This window comes from Lynx canadensis, chromosome A3, assembly GCF_007474595.2.
Source record: "Lynx canadensis isolate LIC74 chromosome A3, mLynCan4.pri.v2, whole genome shotgun sequence".
NCBI lineage: Eukaryota > Metazoa > Chordata > Mammalia > Carnivora > Felidae > Lynx > Lynx canadensis.
In genome coordinates this window covers 103,352,698-103,363,080 of record NC_044305.1, presented here as the reverse complement: position 1 = coordinate 103,363,080, position 10,383 = coordinate 103,352,698, and the positions used below count along the sequence as shown (strand labels likewise).

The 10,383-nt window shown below is 50.8% G+C and overlaps 1 long non-coding RNA gene across 1 annotated transcript in view; it reads right to left on the bottom strand.

Moving 5' to 3' along the window:
- Positions 1 to 338: 338 nt before the first annotated feature.
- LOC115510859 overlaps positions 339 to 10,383 on the bottom strand; it is a 170,372-nt gene continuing 160,327 nt past the window's right edge. Inside the window, exon 4 of the long non-coding RNA XR_003967868.2 lies at positions 339 to 1,456. This is a non-coding gene — a long non-coding RNA (uncharacterized LOC115510859). The remainder of the gene's footprint in view (positions 1,457 to 10,383) is intronic.

Below are 10,383 nucleotides of genomic sequence, written 5' to 3'. Positions count from 1 at the left end.
TGCCCAGGTGCCTCAGTCAGTTGAGCGTCTGACTTCAGCTCAGGCCATGATCTCAAGGTTCGTGGGTTCAAGCCCTGTGTCAGTTTGAGCCCACGTTGGGCTCTGTGCTGATAGCTCAGAGCCTGGAGCCTGCTTCGGGTTCTGTCTCCCTCTCTCTGTCCCTCCCCTGCTCACACTGTCTCTCTCTCTCTCAAAAAATAAATAAAACATTAAAAAAAAAATGTCCTGGCTCAGTCGGTGGAGCCTGTGGCTCTTGACTAGGGTCGTGAGTTCAAGCCCCACATTGGGTGTAGGGATTGCTTAAAAATAAAATCTTTAAAAAAATAATGTCCTTTGATACACAAAAGTTTCATTTTGATGAGGTTCAGTCTAAGTATATTTTCCTTTTGTTGCTTATGCCTTTGTTGTCAAATCCACTAATCTGTTGCCAAATATGGCTTTATGAAGGTTCACTTCTGTGTTTTCTTCTAAGAGTTTTGTAGTTTTGGCATCTATATTATGGCCACTGGTCCATTTGCAGTTACTTTTTGCACGTGGTGTAAGGGAGAGGTTCAACTTCATTCTTTTGTCTATGGAAATCTACTTGTCCCGCACCATTTACGGAGGGGATTGTATTTCCCCCCTCGAATGGACTTGGCGTTCTTGTGAAACATCGATTGGCCGTAGATGCGTGAATTTACTTCTGGACTCTCGGTTCTGTTCTATTGATCCCCGTGTCTATTCTCATGCCGGTACCACACTGTTTGGGTTCCTGTAGCTTTGTAGTAGTTATGAAATCAGGAAGTGCAAATTCTCTTTGTTTTTCTATTTATTTATTTAAAGTGTAAATGACACACAGTTATCTTATTAGTTTCAGGTGTGCATCATGGTGATTTGATGTTTGTATACACTGCGAAATGACTCCCACAATATGTCTAGTTTCCATCTGTCACCATATACGCTTATTATAATATTATTGGCGATATTCCCTATGCTGTACATTACATCCTCAGGACTTATAACTGAAAGCTTGTGCGCCTGGATCCCTTTTACGTATTTTGCTCATTTTCCAGCCCCTCCCCTCTGGGGTAACCACCAGTTTGTCTCCAACATCTATGAGTCCGTTTCTGGTTTGTTTCATTGGTACCTCTGTTTTGGTTTTTAGATTCCACGTACAAGTGAAATCACACACTATTTGTCTTTCTCTGTCTGACTTATTTCGCATAGCATAATACCTTCTCGGTCCATCCATGTCATTGCAAATGGCAAGATTTCATTCTTTTTTATAGCCAAGCAATAGTCCATAGAGGTATCATCTTCTTCATCTTCCTTATCTGTTCATCTCTCCATGGACACTTGGGCTGTTCTATACCTTGGCTACAAATAATGCAGCTTTGTTTTTCTTTCTCAAGATTGTTTCGAATATATGGGGCCCTTTGAGATTCCACAGGAATTTTGAGAATAGATTCCTTCATTTCTACAAAAAAAAAAAGAAAGAGCTGTTGAAATTTTGATAGGGACTGCATTGAGTCTGTAGATTGCTTTGGATAGTATTGCCATTTTTACAAGATTAAGTCTTCCTACCCTTGAACACAGGATGCCTTTCCATTTATTTAGGGCTCCTTTAATTCCTTTCAGCAATCTCCAAAACTTTCTTCAGCCTATTTGTGTCTGTGACTCACATAACCTCTCAGGATAATGAGGGCCATATGTTTCCCTTACCCACTACATAAATTAGTGTTAAAGCCAATAGAACATGTTGTCTCTCTCAATTTTTGCAGGCGTTCTTAATTTCAGTATTTTCGGTTTTGGTAAGCAAATCCCAGCGTGTGCCTTCATGATTTCCTTGATATTATATATACATATGCCCCCTGTCAGCCACCACTTTCACAGATAAAAACTCTCACTCTTGGGGTGCCTGGGTGGCTCAGTGGGTTAAGCGCCCGACTTCAGCTCAGGTCACGATCTCACAGTTCATGGGTTCAAACCCCACGTTGGTCTCTGTGCTGACAGCTCCAAGACCGGAACCTGCTTCAGATTCTGTGTTTCCCTCTCTCTCTCTGCCCTTTCCCTGCTTGAGCTCTGTCTCTCTCTCTTTCTCTCTCAAAAAACAAATAGACTTTAAAAAACGAAACAAAACAAAAACCTCTCACTCTTGGGGCACATGGGTGGCTCAGTTGGTTAAATGTCCAACTTCGGCTCGGGTCATGATCTCATGCTTTGTGAGTTCAAATCCCTCATTGGGATTTCTGCTGTCAGCACAGAGCCCACTTTGGATCCTCAGTCTCCCTCTTTCTCTGCCCCTCCCTTGTTTCTGCTTTCTCTCTCTCAAAAATAAATAAAACATTAAAAGAAAAAAACCCCTGACTCTTTTTGGTATCCCCTTACACAGAGTTTTATCAGTTTCCCTTCTCCTAGTTCTGCTACATTTCCTATCCAATAAGCAAACATATTCAGCCAAGTTGTATACTGTTCAACCTGCTTTAACATCCAGGTGCGAGACACCCCAGTGTTCAGGGTATTAAAGAACACACCGGCAATGTTGACCCTATGTCCAGGTGCCATGGCAAGAGGTACTGAAAACCCATGGCCTTGACCTCACAGAGGGAGGAGAGAGACCCAGTGAAGGAGAGAGGATTTCCAGCTGGTGGTTAGGGGAGACCCCATGGAGGAGGACCCATTTAAAGAAGGAGATTACAGTATGGGGTCCTTAGACTCACAATTAGTTGTGTGTCATCAGAAGGTAGAGTTGGATTTTTATGAACGAGTTCCAGGAGGAATCTGAAACTTCTGAAAATGAATGCTGGGTTTGAGATGTATTCAGATATGTGCGTTTTATGGGGTGGAGGCAGGAATCCATGGCTCTCATTACATTCTCAAAACAGTAGGTCAGGCTCAAGAAAGATCCTCCCGAACGAGGGGCTGATCAGAGGGCTCATTTCTCGCTTGTTGCTAGGAAGCTCAATGTGGATGTGGAGAAATATTATGTACACGGGCCAGAGGCTAACGCATTCAGAAGCTCTGAACCTAGATTCAAGGTGCCTTCGTTGTCCTAAAATTGTATATTTGTTTTATGTTTTTAGTTTAGCACATTTTTTCCAGAAATGGTCACTCATCTGATTCTTAGAGGTTTTGATCCCAATAACGAAGCATGGGAGCCCTAGGAGGCAAGTCCTCTCAGTGAGGAGACACAAGATGTTGCTGCAGAGGGAGAGAGAGAGAGAGAGAGAGAGAGAGAGAGAGAGAGAGATGTTGCAAAGGAGGGAGACCCAGGGGGGACAGAGAGCAGGAGGCTTTAGATATCCGAGAACAATGCTGAGTCCCTGGGCTGCCGAAGGACCAGGGGAGGAAACCCTGAAATTGAGGAAGGGAGAGAAGAAAAAGAACTCAAACTGGGGAGCTTCAGAGTCGACTTTCAAAGCTCAGTGCAAAAGCTTACTTCTGGAGGGCCTGGCCTGATTTCCCAGCCTTGTCCACGTCGCCCGTCCCTGAGCCATAAGCCTCTTGCTCTCCCTCCAGACCAGGCCCTCTCCAGAGCTTCCAGGGAGTCTGCTGGGCCTGGCACACACCAGACGCCTGGGCTCCCTACCCTTCCCCAAAAGGCAGCCCCCCTCATTCTCAGAAAGTGACCCTCTGGAAGACTGGGCCTCCCCATCCGTCACACGGGCCTGGTGATCATACTGACAGTCTCCTCGGGTGTATTCAAAAGATAAGCTCTGCCGAATGTGCTTCCTCTCCTAACTGGTCACGATGACACACAGACAGAGGTCCCCGGAGCTCGGGTGGCCCTGGCCTTCCAGACGCACCAGCGCCTGTCGCCCTCGGTTCGGCTTCGCCATGGATCCTGGGAGGGCAGGCTTCCCATTCGCTCACCCTGTGGGCTGTTTGTTTCCGAAGCGGGGAGCAGGAGCGTCGGCAGAGCAGGATCACGGGAAGGCCCGAGAACGCGCACAGAACAATTGGTGAGGTTCCTGGCCCAGACTTCCCTTTTGGCACCGCCCCAAGTGGCACCGTCCCTGGTGCCGGCGGCAGGAGCAGACGCAAGCGTGGGGGTGCTCAGCGCCTGCACAGAGGGTCTTTCTTGGGCAGAAGAGGGCCCCGAGCAGCCCACGGACCCTGGCCAGGGACTCAAGAGGGACACACAGCTGCCTCTCCTTTTCCAGACCAGCCTGGACCTCTGCTGCCCAAAGAGACAACCGTTTCCATCTCGACCCACTTGATCGGAGACCCCGGCGGTCCACACCCGACGAGACGCGTGCACCGGAATCGTGCGATAAACACGTCATTGTGTTTTCTCGTGCACGAGCCGGCCTTCTGTCTTTCTTCTGCTCTTCCGTGGTGGCATCTGTTGGCTGCTGAGTCACGCAGCAGGTGACGTGCGGCCCACTCCATATGTGTGAGCTCTGTGGCCATTTGCAGCCTGTGGTTCCCCCGTGAGTCAGTAGAATTGGGACATCACTGAGCAGATGTTACGGAGGTAACACGACGGTCACAGGGTGTGTGCCAGGGATGAGTTTTGAATCTTTGAAGGGGAGAACTACACTCAAGTCTATTTTGAAGGAGCTGAGTCACGGCCGCTTCAAGGACAACGCTCAGCTGCAGCCACCAACGGCAAACCCAAACCCTGGGGCCTTTTGGCGAAGATTCAGAAGTTTCTATAAAATGATGCCGTTTCGAGGAGAACTGAAACATTTTTTTTTGTTTTTGTTTTTCTGATGACAACGTGGACGTGTCTGTAAAACTTTATAAACAAAAACGTAGAACAATTACTTTCTTACTCGTGCTTAAGTAACAGACGGCAGGGCATCTATTTAAAACTTTAAATCAAGTTCCAAATTTATAGTTTTTTGTTTGTTTGTTTTGGTTTTTTTTTTTTACAAACTCAGTACAGAAGGAGGAGGGTACAGGAGAATGGGGAAGACCCAGGGTAAGAGATTTTATAATTCGCTCAAAATGTGAGCAAGGCATCGATTCCTTTGCCATTTACAAGTGATGCTTGCAATTTGGTTGGTTGTTTTGGGTAGAAAACTCCTTCTGAAAACTCAGAAGGAGATGCCTTCGATCAGGCATCTTTTAAGATGCCTTTCCGCTCCCTGAAGCGGCTTTGCGTCTTTGGGATGGGTCTCAGCCATGCTGAGTCCTCTCGAGTCCTGGGCAGCTGGCTGGGCTGTGTGGACAGCTGTGTAGACAGTGAGGGCTCTGTGGAGGCTGTTGGTATGATTTACCCCGGTGCAGGGAGCTGACTCACAGCCCCCGGGGGATGTGAGTTTGGGGTGGAAGGTGGGCTTACTTCAAGTTGTGCAGACTGAGCTCCCCCCACACCCATTCAGTGCCCAGATGGGAGGTCCCACTCGGGGACCAAGACGCTCAGAATCCTGGGGGGCCCCTGGGGGAGCACCCTTGAGTTCCACTGGCGGCTGGAGAAGTTGAGTAGCAGAGAAGCCAGGCGGAATCCTCACGGTGGGGTCCTCGCTGCAACCTTCAGGGTGCAACCCCGAGATGTGGCCCCCTCCTTTCTGATTCATGGGACAGACAGTCCTTGAACCCTCTGTCTCCCAGACACTTAACTCACCCTTCGATCTGCTGATATTTCTCTCCCCTCTTCCCCACAAGCTTGTCTGACTTTACTCCCTGTGCGGTGGGTTTGTTGAGGAAATGAGGGCAGGTCCCTGGGCCTGACGAATCTCACTTCTCTCCAGGTCTTTGTCCCCGGCCGTTCACAGACCCCTTTACAGAGTACTTTGCCAGAATGCTCTTGTCTTCCTTCACTCTGCCAGCATGGCAACTTGGAGCCTTCTAGACCACCAGTATCATGGAAGTCAGCTCCTGAGGCCCACTTGGCCAACTTCCCATGGGCTCCCTGGTGGTCAGGATTTACTTCGTGAGGCCTGAAGCCAGACAGCAGCGAAGGCAGAACTCCTAATCACGGCCTTGGCTTTGCCTCTTACCCTGATCTATGCCTCATTCACCTCTGTCCTATTCTCTATCCTCCCAGATTTCTTTTTTTTTCTCGTGTATCTATTTTTGTAGAGATAGACAGAGCGTGAGCAGGGGAGGGGCAGAGAAAGAGAGGGAGACACAGAATCTGAAGCAGGCTCCAGGCTCTGAGCTGTCAGCCCAGAGCCTGACGTGGGGCTCGAACTCATGAACTACGAGATCGTGACCTGAAGTCAGATACTTTGCCCACCGAGCCACCCAGACTCCCCCATCCTCCCAGATTTCTTTTGGCCTCCCCCTCCCTCCCCTCCTTCCCCCCTGTTTCCCTCTCTTTCTTGCCCCAGAACATGAAGAGAACCAGGGAGCAAGCCCCCACATTCCTGGCCCCCCCTTTACTGTTGTCCCTCAGGGTAAACGCCGGACTTTTCGCCGAGGCAGGATGTGACGGTGAGGTGATGTGGGACATGGTCTTTGTCACGGCCCCTGGCCTCCACCTCAAATCCCTGGGGACATCTTTCAGCTCCCTCCCTCCTTCTGAGCAACATTCTGTGATCAACCTTCCAACCCTTGGACCAGCATGGCATCCCAGCCCCCCCTGCCATGTGCATGACTGGAATTTCCAAGGCCCTTCAGACTCGGTGGCCTCCCTCCCAGCACAAGGATGTTCCCCTGGAGCGTTCTGTCACATAAATTCTTCCAAGAATTTGTGGCCAGGAAAAAAAAAAAATTCCCTGAAGAATATTTTCTTTTATTAGACAATAAGAGCTGCATACCACACTGTTTTCCTTTTTTTTTTTTTTTTTTTTTCTTTCCCTTTCCTTACCAGGAAGTTAAGAGCTACACTTGTACAGATTACTAAGGCAATCATCAGCCCTCTTTCTGTCCCCTTGCTACAGCCACTTGTCTGGGGTATTCTGGGTGTGTACCCCTGTGTGGTCATCATGAATGGGGTGCAAACCCTGCTAACCGTGCGGGAAGGCTGTCTGGGCGGCCCTGTGGTCTTGACATGCTGCCCTCACCCTGCCCCCACCCCCCACTCCCCACCTTGTTGGGCCCCGCGGTCTCTCCCAGCAGTCACGTCCACTGCAGAGTCCGTTCTGAGTATTGGATTTGGGGTCCTGCAATCCCCAGGCTCTGGCTTAGGGGGTCACAGTGCCACCCAGATCAATCCCTGCCCCCCTTCGCTTCACGAATGGAGCTTCCCGAAGAAAAAGAAGGCATTCTGTCTGGATGAGGATCCCTTGACCTGGGGAGGCTCCTGGCCCGGGGCCCAGGTCTTCCCCTCTGCTGTCGGTCCCCATTTTGCACCCCGCGTGGGGCAGCCCGAGGGAGAAGGTGAGGAAGAGGGAATTTCGGTCTCGCAGGTGGAGGAAAGGGATCGTGGCAATGAGAGAGGCCCGCAAATGTGAAAGAAACCACGCCAGCAGGTACAACCGTCCCTGGAGGGGGTTCTGACTCCATCCTGGGGCGGGACTTCATCCCAGCCGATCAAGGTGGGGTTTGCAAGGCATGTGGACAGGTTCCCCTCACCAGGCCCCCAGGGTTTGGAGGTATTTCTGTGACTTCCTTCTGTCTTCCCAGGCTTCAAAACAGAACAATAAGCAAGACGAAAACTTGCAGTCAGCAGGGAACTATTTCTTTGAGTTTGGCGGCTGAGCCCTTCACCAAGCCCCACCGCGGACCGAGGGCTCTTTTGTCCTTGGGGAGAAAGGCTGTTCCCCGTAAGCTTGGATTATTATATCCAGCAGGACTGGGTACAGTTATGGTGGAAATTTCACCTTAAATGATAACTTGCGCCCTGATGTTAAACCACCCTATCTTTTCTCCCCAAGGCACACCCCAAGGGAGACAGAGACGTGAAAATCATCTGAAAGCCAGTGTGAGGCTGGCGTTGGAGCCACTAACACAGCTAGAACAGGGCTGCACCGTTGACAACGTGTCCCTGTGGTTTCCAGTAGCTCCATCAAGCACAGGAGTAGGGGGACAGACACCAAGGTGTCCGGGGCCCTCAGACCTCACGCCATCTCACTGGTTTGTTGGGTGAGAGTGTGAGTTGAGCAGAGCCATCCTTTATCCCAGACTTGGCATCAGACCTGGGATTAAAGCCTCCATTGTCTGCAGTCCTGGGTCTCTGCCCCACCACCTGCCAATCGGTCCCCCGCCAGCTGTGCAGAAAGACAGGCTCCGTGTCAGGTCACCAAATGGGCCAGCACCTGAAATGGCCTAATAAATAAGCCCGGGTGTTGAGGTTTGTGGGCACACATTTGCCGAGCACGCTGGCGCTCTCCGCCTGGGAGCTGATGGGGTACCCCGTGCCCCCCTGCCCTGTCCCAGTCCCTGGCTCCTGTCAGTGGGGGGAGAGATTTGAAAGCTGCAAGAGGCGACGAGTCCCCTGTAGGCCATCACCGTGCCCAAGAGAGAACTCCTTGCCCAGGGGAAGGCTGAGAAGTGGCTCATGCCCCTTCTTGGCTTGTCTGCCTTTCCGGAGACCCTTCTGCCCTAAATTGAGACCAGAGTTTGGGATGAGGCCCGCCTCCTCTGGGCTAGCTTCTGCCCCTGTTCCTTTGGTCCCTACCCCTGAAATGCTTTCAGATCCTTGCAGGGGCCTGGTCTCCCTTGCTCCGGCCCTGTGCTCAAGCTGGGACTTCCACCTTGGCCTATGTGTTAGTCAGGGATCTCCAGAGAAACGGAACGAAAAGGATGTGTCCGAGAGGATATTTATTATCATAGGACTTGGTATAAGTCCCGATCTGACTTCGAAAGACCAGGAACCATGAGTGGTGTCTGAGGGCAAGAGAAGAGGGACGTCAGCTCAAGCAGAGAGAGAATGAAGTCACCCTTCTTCTGCTTTTCTTTCTACCTGGGTGCCCATTGGGCGGGTGGGGGCGGGTGGGTGATGCCTGGACACACTGGGGAGGGCCATCTGCTCTACTCAGTCTACAAGTGCAAATGCTAACATCTTCCAGAAAGACCCTGACAGACACACACCCAGACATAATGCTTGCACCAGCTCTCTGGGCATCCCTTAGCTAGCCAAGTTGCCCAAATTAACCATCCTGGTCTGTCTACTTTGTCTTTCCCATCCCGGTCTGGGGATTCTCCTGGCCCTCCAAGACCGGGTTGGGGCCTCTTCCGTGCTCCCATGGCCCCTGTCCTCCCGCTGGTCCCATCACTGCATCATGGTGTTCCTCTTATGGGTCTTCCTTGGGGAAAAACAGGGTCAGTCTGAGTCACTGATATAACCACAGTGCCCCTCACACAGTCTGGCAATAGCAGACTCCTCAGAATACTCAATGCATGAAAATACCCTGGGTTTACTGGATTTGAGCCTCTGACTGGACAGAACTAACAGTTCAGGTCAGAGCAGTTGGCAGGCAGGGTCCCGCACCGTGTGGAGTACGGGTCCTCCAAATCCAGGGACCCGGCCAGTTCTAACACTTGGGACACTTGGGGAGGGGGGAAGGAGAGGGTCTATTTCAGTGGGACCGCTCACGTTTTAGGAAAGCTATAAACAGGTGGACTGGCTGTGATGGGCTCTTTCATTTCTCCAGGTTGGAGGTGCCTAGGTCAGAATACCCAGATGGCCCCCACTCCGCCATCTCCACGAGGCAAAATTATCTGGGCAGCCCCTGCTCCGTCATCTGCACAAAGGCAGAGCCCCCAGGCATGCCCGACGCTGGGGTCTCTACGAACCTCCGGGGTTTGGCTCACTCTGGTTCCCAGCACCCAGTGCAATCCCTGACCCAGGGTAGCTGCTCAACAATTGGTGGTTGAGTGACTGAAAGAAGAAGAGAGTGAGTTCATGGACAAAGAGATCTTTTCTTGGAGCACTGATAATGTAGCCCCAGCGGTGTCTCTGGAGACCTTTGCGTTCAAATTAGAAAAAACAAGCAAACAAACAAACAAACCCCAAACTCCCCTTTAATATATTTAAAGGTGACTTCCCACCGGGAGTGTCCCCTCTCCCCCATGAGGACATGGGAGCGTTGGACGGGATCTTCGCCTATGTGCCCATCAGGATGAGCAGGGTCCAAATGACGGGGCACTTAACCACCTCTCGATGAGAATGAGCCACATCCACAAATAGCCACAAAGATAGAGCTGAAGGAAAGCAAATAGCCCAACAACTCCGTTCACCGCTAACGTGTAAAGCCCAGTGAACGGTGGGGCTGGGGGAGGTGAGGTCAAGCTGCATCTTCTTTAAAAAGATCTGGGGGCACCTGGGCGGCTCAGTCGGTGGAACGTTGGGCTTCGGCTCAGGTCACGATCTCGCGGTTCGTGGGTTCGAGCCCTGCATCAGGCTCATTGCTGCCCATGTGCAGAGCCCTCTTCGGATCCTCTGTCCCACTCTCTCTGCCCCTCCCCCCCTCTCAAAAAATAATAAAAACAGGAAAAAATAAAAAATAAAGTAAAAAGACCTGAAGCCACTTACAGAAAATGTTACCATTCATGAAGTGTTAAGCAGTG